Source organism: Rhinoderma darwinii (assembly GCF_050947455.1).
Source record: "Rhinoderma darwinii isolate aRhiDar2 chromosome 5 unlocalized genomic scaffold, aRhiDar2.hap1 SUPER_5_unloc_39, whole genome shotgun sequence".
In the NCBI taxonomy this organism is placed as follows: domain Eukaryota; kingdom Metazoa; phylum Chordata; class Amphibia; order Anura; family Rhinodermatidae; genus Rhinoderma; species Rhinoderma darwinii.
The window spans coordinates 44,999-60,370 of record NW_027461797.1 but is presented as its reverse complement, the minus strand read 5'-3'; the positions used below and the strand labels follow the sequence as shown (position 1 = coordinate 60,370).

The 15,372-nt window shown below is 45.8% G+C and overlaps 6 non-coding genes and 1 pseudogene across 6 annotated transcripts; all 7 read left to right on the top strand.

Moving 5' to 3' along the window:
- The first annotated feature begins 804 nt into the window (after nt 1–804).
- LOC142692536 (U2 spliceosomal RNA) lies at nt 805–995 on the top strand. Its single transcript, XR_012860971.1, has one exon. It is a non-coding gene; the product is annotated as a U2 spliceosomal RNA (small nuclear RNA).
- Nucleotides 996–2,271: 1,276 nt separating this feature from the next.
- LOC142692524 (U2 spliceosomal RNA) lies at nt 2,272–2,462 on the top strand. The gene has a single exon (XR_012860960.1). It is a non-coding gene; the product is annotated as a U2 spliceosomal RNA (small nuclear RNA).
- A 6,596-nt stretch (nt 2,463–9,058) lies between these two features.
- On the top strand, nt 9,059–9,239 carry LOC142692170 (U2 spliceosomal RNA; annotated as a pseudogene).
- A 1,288-nt stretch (nt 9,240–10,527) lies between these two features.
- LOC142692511 (U2 spliceosomal RNA) lies at nt 10,528–10,718 on the top strand. The gene has a single exon (XR_012860948.1). It is a non-coding gene; the product is annotated as a U2 spliceosomal RNA (small nuclear RNA).
- A 1,280-nt stretch (nt 10,719–11,998) lies between these two features.
- Nucleotides 11,999–12,189, top strand: LOC142692498 (U2 spliceosomal RNA). The gene has a single exon (XR_012860937.1). It is a non-coding gene; the product is annotated as a U2 spliceosomal RNA (small nuclear RNA).
- A 1,288-nt stretch (nt 12,190–13,477) lies between these two features.
- LOC142692486 (U2 spliceosomal RNA) lies at nt 13,478–13,668 on the top strand. The gene has a single exon (XR_012860926.1). It is a non-coding gene; the product is annotated as a U2 spliceosomal RNA (small nuclear RNA).
- Nucleotides 13,669–14,948: 1,280 nt separating this feature from the next.
- Nucleotides 14,949–15,139, top strand: LOC142692474 (U2 spliceosomal RNA). The gene has a single exon (XR_012860915.1). It is a non-coding gene; the product is annotated as a U2 spliceosomal RNA (small nuclear RNA).
- Nucleotides 15,140–15,372: the final 233 nt, after the last annotated feature.

Here is a 15,372-nt window from a genome sequence, read left to right as displayed (position 1 = left end):
CCCTACATTTCAAGAAGAAGTAAGAATTGCAGTTGCAACAAAGCCTTGCTTGCCTACAAAGAGAGCAGCAATTTGGATTTGTTACTATGTTACCTAGAAGAATAACAAACTGTGCAAGGATGGAGGTTGTAGGAGCAAGGAGAAGTTGTCTGTAAAGTTGGTGGATGCCTATTTTCCATTTTGCAGTCCCTTGTCTCCCTCTTGTGGCCTCCTGGAGGCAACTAGCTGTGCAAAAAAAAGACAGCCTGGCGGCCAGCTGTTGCAGTGTTACCCTCTCAGGCAACACTGAGTGACTGACTGAGCCTCACCGTCTTATATAAAGTTCAGACGGAACTTTGCACGTGTCATAGTGGAGCCCTCAGGATTCCAGAGCCAGCTTTCTGACATCATAATGGGGCCTCAGAGATAAAAGCCTGGGCCCAGGCAGTGTTGGTCAGTGCTGCTCAGCAGGCAGCACTGGACTGGACTGGATTACAGCTGATACAAGGTGTGAAGGAACAAGGGGTGGCTGTGGGCATGCACTTGCTGCCGCTGCCAGTGTTTATCTGCATGGCAGCAGGGCATTTGGGCGTTGCCAGGAAGGCGTTTTTATGTAGATTCCTCCTCTTTCAGCACTGCATTGTGGTGCAAGCAAAAGAAGCAAATCCTGTCTGGCTTCCTCTCCGGCCTTTATTCACCTCCCGTGTAGCTGTGAGTGTGTGAGCCTGCAGGGCCCCATGGAATTGCCTAGAAGTAGGCTGAATCGCTGCAAGGGCTGAACAGCAGTATCGGGCAGGCTCGGGCAACGCGCGGCCCGTTCGGGTTATCGCTTCTCGGCCTTTTGGCTAAGATCAAGTGTAGTATCTGTTCTTATCAGTTTAATATCTGATACGTCCCCTATCTGGGGACCATATATTAAATGGATTTTTAGAACAGGGAGATGGAAATAGAGCTTGCTCTGTCCACTCCACGCATTGACCTGGTATTGCAGTATTTCCAGGACCGGTGCACCCTTTCCTTATGTGTTGACTAAAAGCAGATTCCAAAAGTGTTTTTTGTCTTTGCTATTGTTTCTGTCTTTCTGAAGGGATCTCCCCTTTTAATCCCATTATTTCAACACCTGTTGGACAATGCATGAGTGATAATGAGCTCATTGATTAAATGCAATTAATGAATAGATTGCCACCTCTTGTTGTGTGTCGTCTGTGTTTCTGTGTTTCCGGCATTTCACATTGGAACACCTCATTCACCTTCCTTGTCTTCTCTCCGCCCTCCCTTTTAGGTAAGTTAAAGAGCTGCACCTGAGCCAGCCACTGATTGATTGATTGATTGATTGATTGATTGATTGATTGATGCAGCACAACAGTCAAATAGTGGAGTGGAGTAGGGGAACAGCAAACAGCCAATAAAGCAGCCCGCCCGCTCGCCTGCCCGCCACAATGGACCTACCTGTGTACACTAGATGGATGTGATGGAATGTACTGTCGTCCCTACATTTCAAGAAGAAGTAAGAATTGCAGTTGCAACAAAGCCTTGCTTGCCTACAAAGAGAGCAGCAATTTGGATTTGTTACTATGTTACCTAGAAGAATAACAAACTGTGCAAGGATGGAGGTTGTAGGAGCAAGGAGAAGTTGTCTGTAAAGTTGGTGGATGCCTATTTTCCATTTTGCAGTCCCTTGTCTCCCTCTTGTGGCCTCCTGGAGGCAACTAGCTGTGCAAAAAAAAGACAGCCTGGCGGCCGGCTGTTGCAGTGTTGCCCTCTCAGGCAACACTGAGTGACTGACTGAGCCTCACCGTCTTATATAAAGTTCAGACGGAACTTTGCACGTGTCATAGTGGAGCCCTCAGGATTCCAGAGCCAGCTTTCTGACATCATAATGGGGCCTCAGAGATAAAAGCCTGGGCCCAGGCAGTGTTGGTCAGTGCTGCTCAGCAGGCAGCACTGGACTGGACTGGATTACAGCTGATACAAGGTGTGAAGGAACAAGGGGTGGCTGTGGGCATGCACTTGCTGCCGCTGCCAGTGTTTATCTGCATGGCAGCAGGGCATTTGGGCGTTGCCAGGAAGGCGTTTTTATGTAGATTCCTCCTCTTTCAGCACTGCATTGTGGTGCAAGCAAAAGAAGCAAATCCTGTCTGGCTTCCTCTCCGGCCTTTATTCACCTCCCGTGTAGCTGTGAGTGTGTGAGCCTGCAGGGCCCCATGGAATTGCCTAGAAGTAGGCTGAATCGCTGCAAGGGCTGAACAGCAGTATCGGGCAGGCTCGGGCAACGCGCGGCCCGTTCGGGTTATCGCTTCTCGGCCTTTTGGCTAAGATCAAGTGTAGTATCTGTTCTTATCAGTTTAATATCTGATACGTCCCCTATCTGGGGACCATATATTAAATGGATTTTTAGAACAGGGAGATGGAAATAGAGCTTGCTCTGTCCACTCCACGCATTGACCTGGTATTGCAGTATTTCCAGGACCGGTGCACCCTTTCCTTATGTGTTGACTAAAAGCAGATTCCAAAAGTGTTTTTTGTCTTTGCTATTGTTTCTGTCTTTCTGAAGGGATCTCCCCTTTTAATCCCATTATTTCAACACCTCTTGGACAATGCATGAGTGATAATGAGCTCATTGATTAAATGCAATTAATGAATAGATTGCCACCTCTTGTTGTGTGTCGTCTGTGTTTCTGTGTTTCCGGCATTTCACATTGGAACACCTCATTCACCTTCCTTGTCTTCTCTCCGCCCTCCCTTTTAGGTAAGTTAAAGAGCTGCACCTGAGCCAGCCACTGATTGATTGATTGATTGATTGATTGATTGATTGATTGATGCAGCACAACAGTCAAATAGTGGAGTGGAGTAGGGGAACAGCAAACAGCCAATAAAGCAGCCCGCCCGCTCGCCTGCCCGCCACAATGGACCTACCTGTGTACACTAGATGGATGTGATGGAATGTACTGTCGTCCCTACATTTCAAGAAGAAGTAAGAATTGCAGTTGCAACAAAGCCTTGCTTGCCTACAAAGAGAGCAGCAATTTGGATTTGTTACTATGTTACCTAGAAGAATAACAAACTGTGCAAGGATGGAGGTTGTAGGAGCAAGGAGAAGTTGTCTGTAAAGTTGGTGGATGCCTATTTTCCATTTTGCAGTCCCTTGTCTCCCTCTTGTGGCCTCCTGGAGGCAACTAGCTGTGCAAAAAAAAGACAGCCTGGCGGCCGGCTGTTGCAGTGTTGCCCTCTCAGGCAACACTGAGTGACTGACTGAGCCTCACCGTCTTATATAAAGTTCAGACGGAACTTTGCACGTGTCATAGTGGAGCCCTCAGGATTCCAGAGCCAGCTTTCTGACATCATAATGGGGCCTCAGAGATAAAAGCCTGGGCCCAGGCAGTGTTGGTCAGTGCTGCTCAGCAGGCAGCACTGGACTGGACTGGATTACAGCTGATACAAGGTGTGAAGGAACAAGGGGTGGCTGTGGGCATGCACTTGCTGCCGCTGCCAGTGTTTATCTGCATGGCAGCAGGGCATTTGGGCGTTGCCAGGAAGGCGTTTTTATGTAGATTCCTCCTCTTTCAGCACTGCATTGTGGTGCAAGCAAAAGAAGCAAATCCTGTCTGGCTTCCTCTCCGGCCTTTATTCACCTCCCGTGTAGCTGTGAGTGTGTGAGCCTGCAGGGCCCCATGGAATTGCCTAGAAGTAGGCTGAATCGCTGCAAGGGATGAACAGCAGTATCGGGCAGGCTCGGGCAACGCGCGGCCCGTTCGGGTTATCGCTTCTCGGCCTTCTGGCTGAGATCAAGTGTAGTTCTGATTACTTGTAGTCAGTGCTGCCTGGTCTTGGTTAGGAGGTGCTCAGGTACCCTCTCTCTCGGCCTCGGGGGATCGTCCAGGTTCGCCTGGACTTCACCCCCGTGCTGCTATTTGGGAGAGAGGCTTAGTCCTGAGCAACGAGTTGCGATCCACATATCCCCCGTGTAGGCTTCGGCCGAAAAGGGGAAAAGCTGCGTAGACGTTACGTCACCAACGGGTGGCGTAACTTTCCTTGAAAACCCCTCACCATGGACGAAAGTCCTGGTGAGATACCGGCGTATGCCCGGATAAAGAATACAATCCGTGTAATTGTATCAGAAGAGAAGGCGACGACCTGCGGCCTGAAGTTCTTGGTGGAGACCGTGCTTGTTGGCATTTTCAACATTCAGAAGCGGGAGATATTGGCGGTACAAGACTATCCTAGGAGAAGAACATACGACATAACTTTTGTACAGAATGGAGTGTTCCAAGATCTGCTGGCGGCATACATGGTAAAAAACGATCCGAGACTGGACGGTATTGAATTTTACGAACATGTGTTGGACATCACTAAGATGATTGTGATAAAAATGTACTGCCCGTTTGCTGATTTAAAAGATGTGATGTCCTTTTTATCCCCCTATTTCAAAAGTGTAAAATGTATTGGCAAAATAATGAACGAAGTTGGAGTTTGGACGTCAAAGTGGAGATTTTTAGTAACTTGTTATAGAGATGCCAATACAGCAGGGGGGATAATGTTGCCGCCAGCACGCTTTAAATTAGGTGATATGGCAGGAGATCTCTTTTACACAGGAATGCCTCCATTCTGTAGAAAATGTCAAAAGTACGGTCACACCAAAGAGTTCTGCGAAAGCACCTGTAGGAACTGTGGCAGCTCTGAGCACGAGGCCAAAACTTGCCCTCTGGGGAAAAGGTGTCGTTTTTGCAGCCGAGTTGGTCATCTATATGCTACTTGTCCCCACAGATCGGAACAACCCGAGGTCCGGCCGAGGCGTCCAGAGCAGCCAGTAGGCCAGATCGCCCCCGCACAAGGAGAGGAACCAAGAGGTGAAGAGGCAGATGACATGGACACCTCCAGCAGACCCCCCCAAACAGGTGACCCAAAGGAGCAAAGGCGGTTTAAGAGAAGAGCCAGTGATCAGCGGACGAAAAAGCCCCCTCAGGAAACGGAGGAGATGGGTAGTTCGGATGAAGCTGATCCGCCTGGGCCGCAGGAGGTGCTGGGTCAGCCTGTACCTGAGGCAGAGGACCCGGGCGGAGCGGCAGCAAGGACTAAAAGGCGTAGGGCGTACTCAGAGGTGGCAGCGGGGGTGCCGATGGGAGTACCTGCTAGAGCGAAAGCAGGGAAACCAGTTGACGCGCCCCCGGAAGCACCAGCTGAAGGTCTCCCCCCTTCTCGCCAGTTGGGGGAGACAAGCATAGCTACCTCTGAGGTGACAGAAGTCCCGGAAACGGCCGCGAGTGCGTTTCCTGCCCCTATCGTAGGGGAGGAGGCTGCCATACAATATGCTCCAGAAACCTTGCCCGTGGAGTCCATCTGGGACCCATTTGCGATAAGTGCCTCAGGTATGGCGGGGGGTCAGCTGTCTGACATGAGTTCCTCTCCAATCTCCTCAAGTTATACAGTCGGTTTGAAGTCGGAGGGCGATGAGAGTTCGAGTGAGGTCTCTGGTAACGCCGAGGACTGCTGAGGCCACCTCGGGTAAGATTACATAAGACTGTCTCTTTTCCCTTTTCCTCATGGCAGAGTTAGGTGGCATTTCCTTAAATGTTAGGAGCGTGCATTCTAAGACGAGAAGAGCTGCCCTGTTTGACTATCTTTCTATTTTTTCCGCCACCGTTTTTTTCCTACAGGAATGCTGTATCCCACATCGCACGAACTACAACAAATATAAGGAAGACTGGAGACTCGGACCTTCAGTGTGGTCCGGGTCTAACGATTCCAGAGCCGCAGGTGTCGCCATTTTATTTAAAGGGAACGTTTTAATTGACAGTTTTAATGAAATTTTACCAGGTAGAATTTTATTGGTCAAAGCTTTTATAGACGGTATTAGATGGCAGTTTTTAAATTTTTATGGGTCCTCGGACAAGAATGAAAGAGCTAGAATGCTAGAGATTTTACCCCTTTTTTTAAACGATTCAGAGCCACTTGTTTTAGCGGGTGATTTTAATTGTATTTTAAAGGGGGAACGCCGGTTCTCTAACTCAGTAAGCAGGAATTATGACAAAACCTCCTCATTATTAAAAGATATAGTTACTGATTTTAAACTTACTGATGTTTTTAAGAGATGTAACAGCAATTTATCTGCAGAGGCCGGCGTCACCTGGAGCAATGTGAACTGTAGCTCCAGGATCGATTTTATATTCTGCTCTTATCAAGTACTGCCTTTTAAATGTGATCTTAATCCCAATGTTTTATCTGATCATAAATTATTGTATTTTAAAGTTAAAAATGATATTGGGAAAAATACTGTCAAAAAAGCCTGGAAAATGAACGTTTCCCTTTTAGATGATCCGCAAATTTTATCTGATTTTATTACCTTTTATAAGGGCTGCAGACGGGTAAGACATCCAAATATGTCCATAGTCTCATGGTGGGAGAAAATAAAAATAAAAATAAGAGACTTTTTCATAAAAATCGGAAGGAGAAAAGCAAAAGAAAAACAGGATTTTTTTGCTAATTTGAATACCCGTCTGCAGACCCAATACAAGTTCAGAGAACAGGGTATGCAGGTGGAGGAGGAGATTATGGAGATTAGGAAGGAGATCTCCCAGTGCCTGGAGCAGAGAGGTAAGGAAATTGTCTTTCGCTCAAAAATGAAACACCTCGAGGAAAATGAGACCTGCTCCAGGTACTTTTTTAAGAAAATTAACGATAAGCATACCCTGTTAGACAGTGTTGATGGAGATACAAACACTGACAATATTTTAAAAAAGGTACACAGATTTTATGCGGATCTTTTTAATATAAAGCTTGTTAATGTTGATTTGATGAACGACTCATTGAAGGAGGTTGACGCTGTTTTAAATCCTGTCTCCAAAGATTTTTTATTACAGGATATTACGGAACAGGAGATTTTAGATACCATCAAGAGTTTTAAAACAGGTAAAGTCCCTGGCCCTGATGGTATACCCATAGAGTTTTATGTCACATTTTATGGAGTTTTAAAAGAGGATCTCTATTCCCTTTTTACTCAAGTTTTTAGAACAAAAGCCCTCCCGGGGTCCTGGAAGAAAGGTGAGGTGTCCCTGCTTTATAAAAAGGGGGACAAAACAGATATTAAAAACTGGAGGCCTATCACCTTACTAAACGCAGACTATAAAATAATGGCCAAGATTTGCGCAAATAGGCTAAAGGCTGTTATAGAAAAAATCGTCCACTCCAACCAAGTCTGTGGGATACCTGGGAGGAGCATATGGGACAATTTAAACCTTTTAAAAGATGCTATTGGTGATACGAAGGAGAGAAAAGGCAGATTGGCGGTTTTATCCATAGATTTCGAGAAAGCCTTTGATAGAGTATCACATTTTTATCTTTTTAAGGTTTTAGAAAAGATGGGTATACCAGAAGGCTTTTTACAGTCTCTGAAGGCCTTTTATGAAAATTGTACGAGCAAGATTTTAGTAAAGGGTTTTAAGACACAGGATGTCCTTTTAAACTCCGGAGTGAAGCAGGGGTGTCCCTTGTCCCCACTACTTTTTATATGTGCGATCGAGCCTCTACTCTGCAGATTGAGGAATGACAGGCAGATATGTGGAGTCCCCCTGCCGGGCGGGGGGGGACTAGAGGCAAAAGTGGTGGGGTACATGGATGATGTCGCGGTCCTGTGCAGGGACGCCCCGTCACTGCAAAAAGCATTACAACAGATATACCAATTTTGCTGCTCCTCCGGTTTTAAAGTCAATTTTAATAAAAGTAATATTTTAAATATTGGCAATATGATTTTACAGGACATTCCAGTCCCTGTGTCGGAGTCTGTACAGATTTTAGGGGTCTCCTTCAATGAGTCAAACAATGGTTTTATCAGTTGGGACTTGGTGGCACAAAAAGTTAATAAGAAAATTTGTTTATGGAATCTTAGAAAACTGACAATGGAGGGAAAAATTTTAATCACAAAAATGGTGATTTTACCAATTTTATTATATCTAAGTATGGTTTTCCCTCCCCCTGATATTTTATTAAAAAAGATTACCAAGGCATGTTTTACATTTTTATGGAATTCTAGGATGGAGAAGCTCAGGAGAGAAAAAGTGATGTTACCAAAGCTAATGGGTGGTAAAGATTTTCCAAATATAAAAGCATTTCTTTTAATCCATTTTTTTACACTGTGTCTTAATACTGTTTTTAAGGAACACTACTGGTCTTATTTTATCCGTTTTAACACTGGCTATTTTATGAGGAGGTACGGATGGTTCTCTACGGTTTTAAGCTCGCCATATGCTTTTAACCTGCCAGACCAGTATAAGATTTTAGAAAAAATAGTGAACCTTTTTAACCTAAAAGACAAAAGAATAGAAGATGTAAAAAATAGTAAATATGTTTTAAAGGAAATAAAAGAAAATGTTTTAATAGCCCCCATTAGCAATTTTAATGAAAACAAATGCAAAATTATCTGGAGCATGGTTAATGCTAAATTCATTTTTAATTCACAGAAGGATCTGGCCTGGAGCTGCGCCCACGAGTGTCTTCCATGCCGGGCATTCCAGCATCGAAGGGGACTGACCAACTCGGCTGCGTGTCCAAGGGGAGGATGCCGCGATGACGAGACAGTCTTACATCTCTTTTGGCAATGTTATTTTTCACAACTTATATGGACAAAAATCCTCCCCTTGATGAAGAAGATAACCGGAATAAAGAGAATTACAAGTGAAGGCGTTTTTTACGGATGTCTGGAGTGCCCAACAAGGACTCAGAAAATTATGGCATGGAAGATTACTAACTGCGTTAAAGCAGCTCTGTGGGCGGCCAGGAATATTCTTTTATTCAAACATGAAATTTTATCTGTGAATGATATTTTAGGAATTTGTTTTTATGAAATGCACAAGTATTATCTTTTAGACAAAAAATTCTCTCCTGTTTTAAGTAGAAAATGGTTTTTTAGCGAATGGAATTCTATAATATGATGCCACCAAGTGCCCTTTTATAAATTGTATGATTTTAATCTGACAATTTGTATTTATTTTTTAACCATTGTTGTAAAATTTGAATCCCTGTAAAAATGTTGAAAAATGTTAATTTATTGTAAAACCTGAAAAATTTTAAATAAACGGTTACCCCCAAAGTTGGGGTAGTCAACTTAAAAAAAATCTGTTCTTATCAGTTTAATATCTGATACGTCCCCTATCTGGGGACCATATATTAAATGGATTTTTAGAACAGGGAGATGGAAATAGAGCTTGCTCTGTCCACTCCACGCATTGACCTGGTATTGCAGTATTTCCAGGACCGGTGCACCCTTTCCTTATGTGTTGACTAAAAGCAGATTCCAAAAGTGTTTTTTGTCTTTGCTATTGTTTCTGTCTTTCTGAAGGGATCTCCCCTTTTAATCCCATTATTTCAACACCTGTTGGACAATGCATGAGTGATAATGAGCTCATTGATTAAATGCAATTAATGAATAGATTGCCACCTCTTGTTGTGTGTCGTCTGTGTTTCTGTGTTTCCGGCATTTCACATTGGAACACCTCATTCACCTTCCTTGTCTTCTCTCCGCCCTCCCTTTTAGGTAAGTTAAAGAGCTGCACCTGAGCCAGCCACTGATTGATTGATTGATTGATTGATTGATTGATTGATTGATTGATTGATTGATGCAGCACAACAGTCAAATAGTGGAGTGGAGTAGGGGAACAGCAAACAGCCAATAAAGCAGCCCGCCCGCTCGCCTGCCCGCCACAATGGACCTACCTGTGTACACTAGATGGATGTGATGGAATGTACTGTCGTCCCTACATTTCAAGAAGAAGTAAGAATTGCAGTTGCAACAAAGCCTTGCTTGCCTACAAAGAGAGCAGCAATTTGGATTTGTTACTATGTTACCTAGAAGAATAACAAACTGTGCAAGGATGGAGGTTGTAGGAGCAAGGAGAAGTTGTCTGTAAAGTTGGTGGATGCCTATTTTCCATTTTGCAGTCCCTTGTCTCCCTCTTGTGGCCTCCTGGAGGCAACTAGCTGTGCAAAAAAAAGACAGCCTGGCGGCCGGCTGTTGCAGTGTTGCCCTCTCAGGCAACACTGAGTGACTGACTGAGCCTCACCGTCTTATATAAAGTTCAGACGGAACTTTGCACGTGTCATAGTGGAGCCCTCAGGATTCCAGAGCCAGCTTTCTGACATCATAATGGGGCCTCAGAGATAAAAGCCTGGGCCCAGGCAGTGTTGGTCAGTGCTGCTCAGCAGGCAGCACTGGACTGGACTGGATTACAGCTGATACAAGGTGTGAAGGAACAAGGGGTGGCTGTGGGCATGCACTTGCTGCCGCTGCCAGTGTTTATCTGCATGGCAGCAGGGCATTTGGGCGTTGCCAGGAAGGCGTTTTTATGTAGATTCCTCCTCTTTCAGCACTGCATTGTGGTGCAAGCAAAAGAAGCAAATCCTGTCTGGCTTCCTCTCCGGCCTTTATTCACCTCCCGTGTAGCTGTGAGTGTGTGAGCCTGCAGGGCCCCATGGAATTGCCTAGAAGTAGGCTGAATCGCTGCAAGGGCTGAACAGCAGTATCGGGCAGGCTCGGGCAACGCGCGGCCCGTTCGGGTTATCGCTTCTCGGCCTTTTGGCTAAGATCAAGTGTAGTATCTGTTCTTATCAGTTTAATATCTGATACGTCCCCTATCTGGGGACCATATATTAAATGGATTTTTAGAACAGGGAGATGGAAATAGAGCTTGCTCTGTCCACTCCACGCATTGACCTGGTATTGCAGTATTTCCAGGACCGGTGCACCCTTTCCTTATGTGTTGACTAAAAGCAGATTCCAAAAGTGTTTTTTGTCTTTGCTATTGTTTCTGTCTTTCTGAAGGGATCTCCCCTTTTAATCCCATTATTTCAACACCTGTTGGACAATGCATGAGTGATAATGAGCTCATTGATTAAATGCAATTAATGAATAGATTGCCACCTCTTGTTGTGTGTCGTCTGTGTTTCTGTGTTTCCGGCATTTCACATTGGAACACCTCATTCACCTTCCTTGTCTTCTCTCCGCCCTCCCTTTTAGGTAAGTTAAAGAGCTGCACCTGAGCCAGCCACTGATTGATTGATTGATTGATTGATTGATTGATTGATTGATTGATTCAGCACAACAGTCAAATAGTGGAGTGGAGTAGGGGAACAGCAAACAGCCAATAAAGCAGCCCGCCCGCTCGCCTGCCCGCCACAATGGACCTACCTGTGTACACTAGATGGATGTGATGGAATGTACTGTCGTCCCTACATTTCAAGAAGAAGTAAGAATTGCAGTTGCAACAAAGCCTTGCTTGCCTACAAAGAGAGCAGCAATTTGGATTTGTTACTATGTTACCTAGAAGAATAACAAACTGTGCAAGGATGGAGGTTGTAGGAGCAAGGAGAAGTTGTCTGTAAAGTTGGTGGATGCCTATTTTCCATTTTGCAGTCCCTTGTCTCCCTCTTGTGGCCTCCTGGAGGCAACTAGCTGTGCAAAAAAAAGACAGCCTGGCGGCCAGCTGTTGCAGTGTTACCCTCTCAGGCAACACTGAGTGACTGACTGAGCCTCACCGTCTTATATAAAGTTCAGACGGAACTTTGCACGTGTCATAGTGGAGCCCTCAGGATTCCAGAGCCAGCTTTCTGACATCATAATGGGGCCTCAGAGATAAAAGCCTGGGCCCAGGCAGTGTTGGTCAGTGCTGCTCAGCAGGCAGCACTGGACTGGACTGGATTACAGCTGATACAAGGTGTGAAGGAACAAGGGGTGGCTGTGGGCATGCACTTGCTGCCGCTGCCAGTGTTTATCTGCATGGCAGCAGGGCATTTGGGCGTTGCCAGGAAGGCGTTTTTATGTAGATTCCTCCTCTTTCAGCACTGCATTGTGGTGCAAGCAAAAGAAGCAAATCCTGTCTGGCTTCCTCTCCGGCCTTTATTCACCTCCCGTGTAGCTGTGAGTGTGTGAGCCTGCAGGGCCCCATGGAATTGCCTAGAAGTAGGCTGAATCGCTGCAAGGGCTGAACAGCAGTATCGGGCAGGCTCGGGCAACGCGCGGCCCGTTCGGGTTATCGCTTCTCGGCCTTTTGGCTAAGATCAAGTGTAGTATCTGTTCTTATCAGTTTAATATCTGATACGTCCCCTATCTGGGGACCATATATTAAATGGATTTTTAGAACAGGGAGATGGAAATAGAGCTTGCTCTGTCCACTCCACGCATTGACCTGGTATTGCAGTATTTCCAGGACCGGTGCACCCTTTCCTTATGTGTTGACTAAAAGCAGATTCCAAAAGTGTTTTTTGTCTTTGCTATTGTTTCTGTCTTTCTGAAGGGATCTCCCCTTTTAATCCCATTATTTCAACACCTGTTGGACAATGCATGAGTGATAATGAGCTCATTGATTAAATGCAATTAATGAATAGATTGCCACCTCTTGTTGTGTGTCGTCTGTGTTTCTGTGTTTCCGGCATTTCACATTGGAACACCTCATTCACCTTCCTTGTCTTCTCTCCGCCCTCCCTTTTAGGTAAGTTAAAGAGCTGCACCTGAGCCAGCCACTGATTGATTGATTGATTGATTGATTGATTGATTGATTGATTGATTGATTGATGCAGCACAACAGTCAAATAGTGGAGTGGAGTAGGGGAACAGCAAACAGCCAATAAAGCAGCCCGCCCGCTCGCCTGCCCGCCACAATGGACCTACCTGTGTACACTAGATGGATGTGATGGAATGTACTGTCGTCCCTACATTTCAAGAAGAAGTAAGAATTGCAGTTGCAACAAAGCCTTGCTTGCCTACAAAGAGAGCAGCAATTTGGATTTGTTAATATGTTACCTAGAAGAATAACAAACTGTGCAAGGATGGAGGTTGTAGGAGCAAGGAGAAGTTGTCTGTAAAGTTGGTGGATGCCTATTTTCCATTTTGCAGTCCCTTGTCTCCCTCTTGTGGCCTCCTGGAGGCAACTAGCTGTGCAAAAAAAAGACAGCCTGGCGGCCGGCTGTTGCAGTGTTGCCCTCTCAGGCAACACTGAGTGACTGACTGAGCCTCACCGTCTTATATAAAGTTCAGACGGAACTTTGCACGTGTCATAGTGGAGCCCTCAGGATTCCAGAGCCAGCTTTCTGACATCATAATGGGGCCTCAGAGATAAAAGCCTGGGCCCAGGCAGTGTTGGTCAGTGCTGCTCAGCAGGCAGCACTGGACTGGACTGGATTACAGCTGATACAAGGTGTGAAGGAACAAGGGGTGGCTGTGGGCATGCACTTGCTGCCGCTGCCAGTGTTTATCTGCATGGCAGCAGGGCATTTGGGCGTTGCCAGGAAGGCGTTTTTATGTAGATTCCTCCTCTTTCAGCACTGCATTGTGGTGCAAGCAAAAGAAGCAAATCCTGTCTGGCTTCCTCTCCGGCCTTTATTCACCTCCCGTGTAGCTGTGAGTGTGTGAGCCTGCAGGGCCCCATGGAATTGCCTAGAAGTAGGCTGAATCGCTGCAAGGGCTGAACAGCAGTATCGGGCAGGCTCGGGCAACGCGCGGCCCGTTCGGGTTATCGCTTCTCGGCCTTTTGGCTAAGATCAAGTGTAGTATCTGTTCTTATCAGTTTAATATCTGATACGTCCCCTATCTGGGGACCATATATTAAATGGATTTTTAGAACAGGGAGATGGAAATAGAGCTTGCTCTGTCCACTCCACGCATTGACCTGGTATTGCAGTATTTCCAGGACCGGTGCACCCTTTCCTTATGTGTTGACTAAAAGCAGATTCCAAAAGTGTTTTTTGTCTTTGCTATTGTTTCTGTCTTTCTGAAGGGATCTCCCCTTTTAATCCCATTATTTCAACACCTCTTGGACAATGCATGAGTGATAATGAGCTCATTGATTAAATGCAATTAATGAATAGATTGCCACCTCTTGTTGTGTGTCGTCTGTGTTTCTGTGTTTCCGGCATTTCACATTGGAACACCTCATTCACCTTCCTTGTCTTCTCTCCGCCCTCCCTTTTAGGTAAGTTAAAGAGCTGCACCTGAGCCAGCCACTGATTGATTGATTGATTGATTGATTGATTGATTGATTGATTGATGCAGCACAACAGTCAAATAGTGGAGTGGAGTAGGGGAACAGCAAACAGCCAATAAAGCAGCCCGCCCGCTCGCCTACCCGCCACAATGGACCTACCTGTGTACACTAGATGGATGTGATGGAATGTACTGTCGTCCCTACATTTCAAGAAGAAGTAAGAATTGCAGTTGCAACAAAGCCTTGCTTGCCTACAAAGAGAGCAGCAATTTGGATTTGTTACTATGTTACCTAGAAGAATAACAAACTGTGCAAGGATGGAGGTTGTAGGAGCAAGGAGAAGTTGTCTGTAAAGTTGGTGGATGCCTATTTTCCATTTTGCAGTCCCTTGTCTCCCTCTTGTGGCCTCCTGGAGGCAACTAGCTGTGCAAAAAAAAGACAGCCTGGCGGCCGGCTGTTGCAGTGTTGCCCTCTCAGGCAACACTGAGTGACTGACTGAGCCTCACCGTCTTATATAAAGTTCAGACGGAACTTTGCACGTGTCATAGTGGAGCCCTCAGGATTCCAGAGCCAGCTTTCTGACATCATAATGGGGCCTCAGAGATAAAAGCCTGGGCCCAGGCAGTGTTGGTCAGTGCTGCTCAGCAGGCAGCACTGGACTGGACTGGATTACAGCTGATACAAGGTGTGAAGGAACAAGGGGTGGCTGTGGGCATGCACTTGCTGCCGCTGCCAGTGTTTATCTGCATGGCAGCAGGGCATTTGGGCGTTGCCAGGAAGGCGTTTTTATGTAGATTCCTCCTCTTTCAGCACTGCATTGTGGTGCAAGCAAAAGAAGCAAATCCTGTCTGGCTTCCTCTCCGGCCTTTATTCACCTCCCGTGTAGCTGTGAGTGTGTGAGCCTGCAGGGCCCCATGGAATTGCCTAGAAGTAGGCTGAATCGCTGCAAGGGATGAACAGCAGTATCGGGCAGGCTCGGGCAACGCGCGGCCCGTTCGGGTTATCGCTTCTCGGCCTTTTGGCTAAGATCAAGTGTAGTATCTGTTCTTATCAGTTTAATATCTGATACGTCCCCTATCTGGGGACCATATATTAAATGGATTTTTAGAACAGGGAGATGGAAATAGAGCTTGCTCTGTCCACTCCACGCATTGACCTGGTATTGCAGTATTTCCAGGACCGGTGCACCCTTTCCTTATGTGTTGACTAAAAGCAGATTCCAAAAGTGTTTTTTGTCTTTGCTATTGTTTCTGTCTTTCTGAAGGGATCTCCCCTTTTAATCCCATTATTTCAACACCTGTTGGACAATGCATGAGTGATAATGAGCTCATTGATTAAATGCAATTAATGAATAGATTGCCACCTCTTGTTGTGTGTCGTCTGTGTTTCTGTGTTTCCGGCATTTCACATTGGAACACCTCATTCA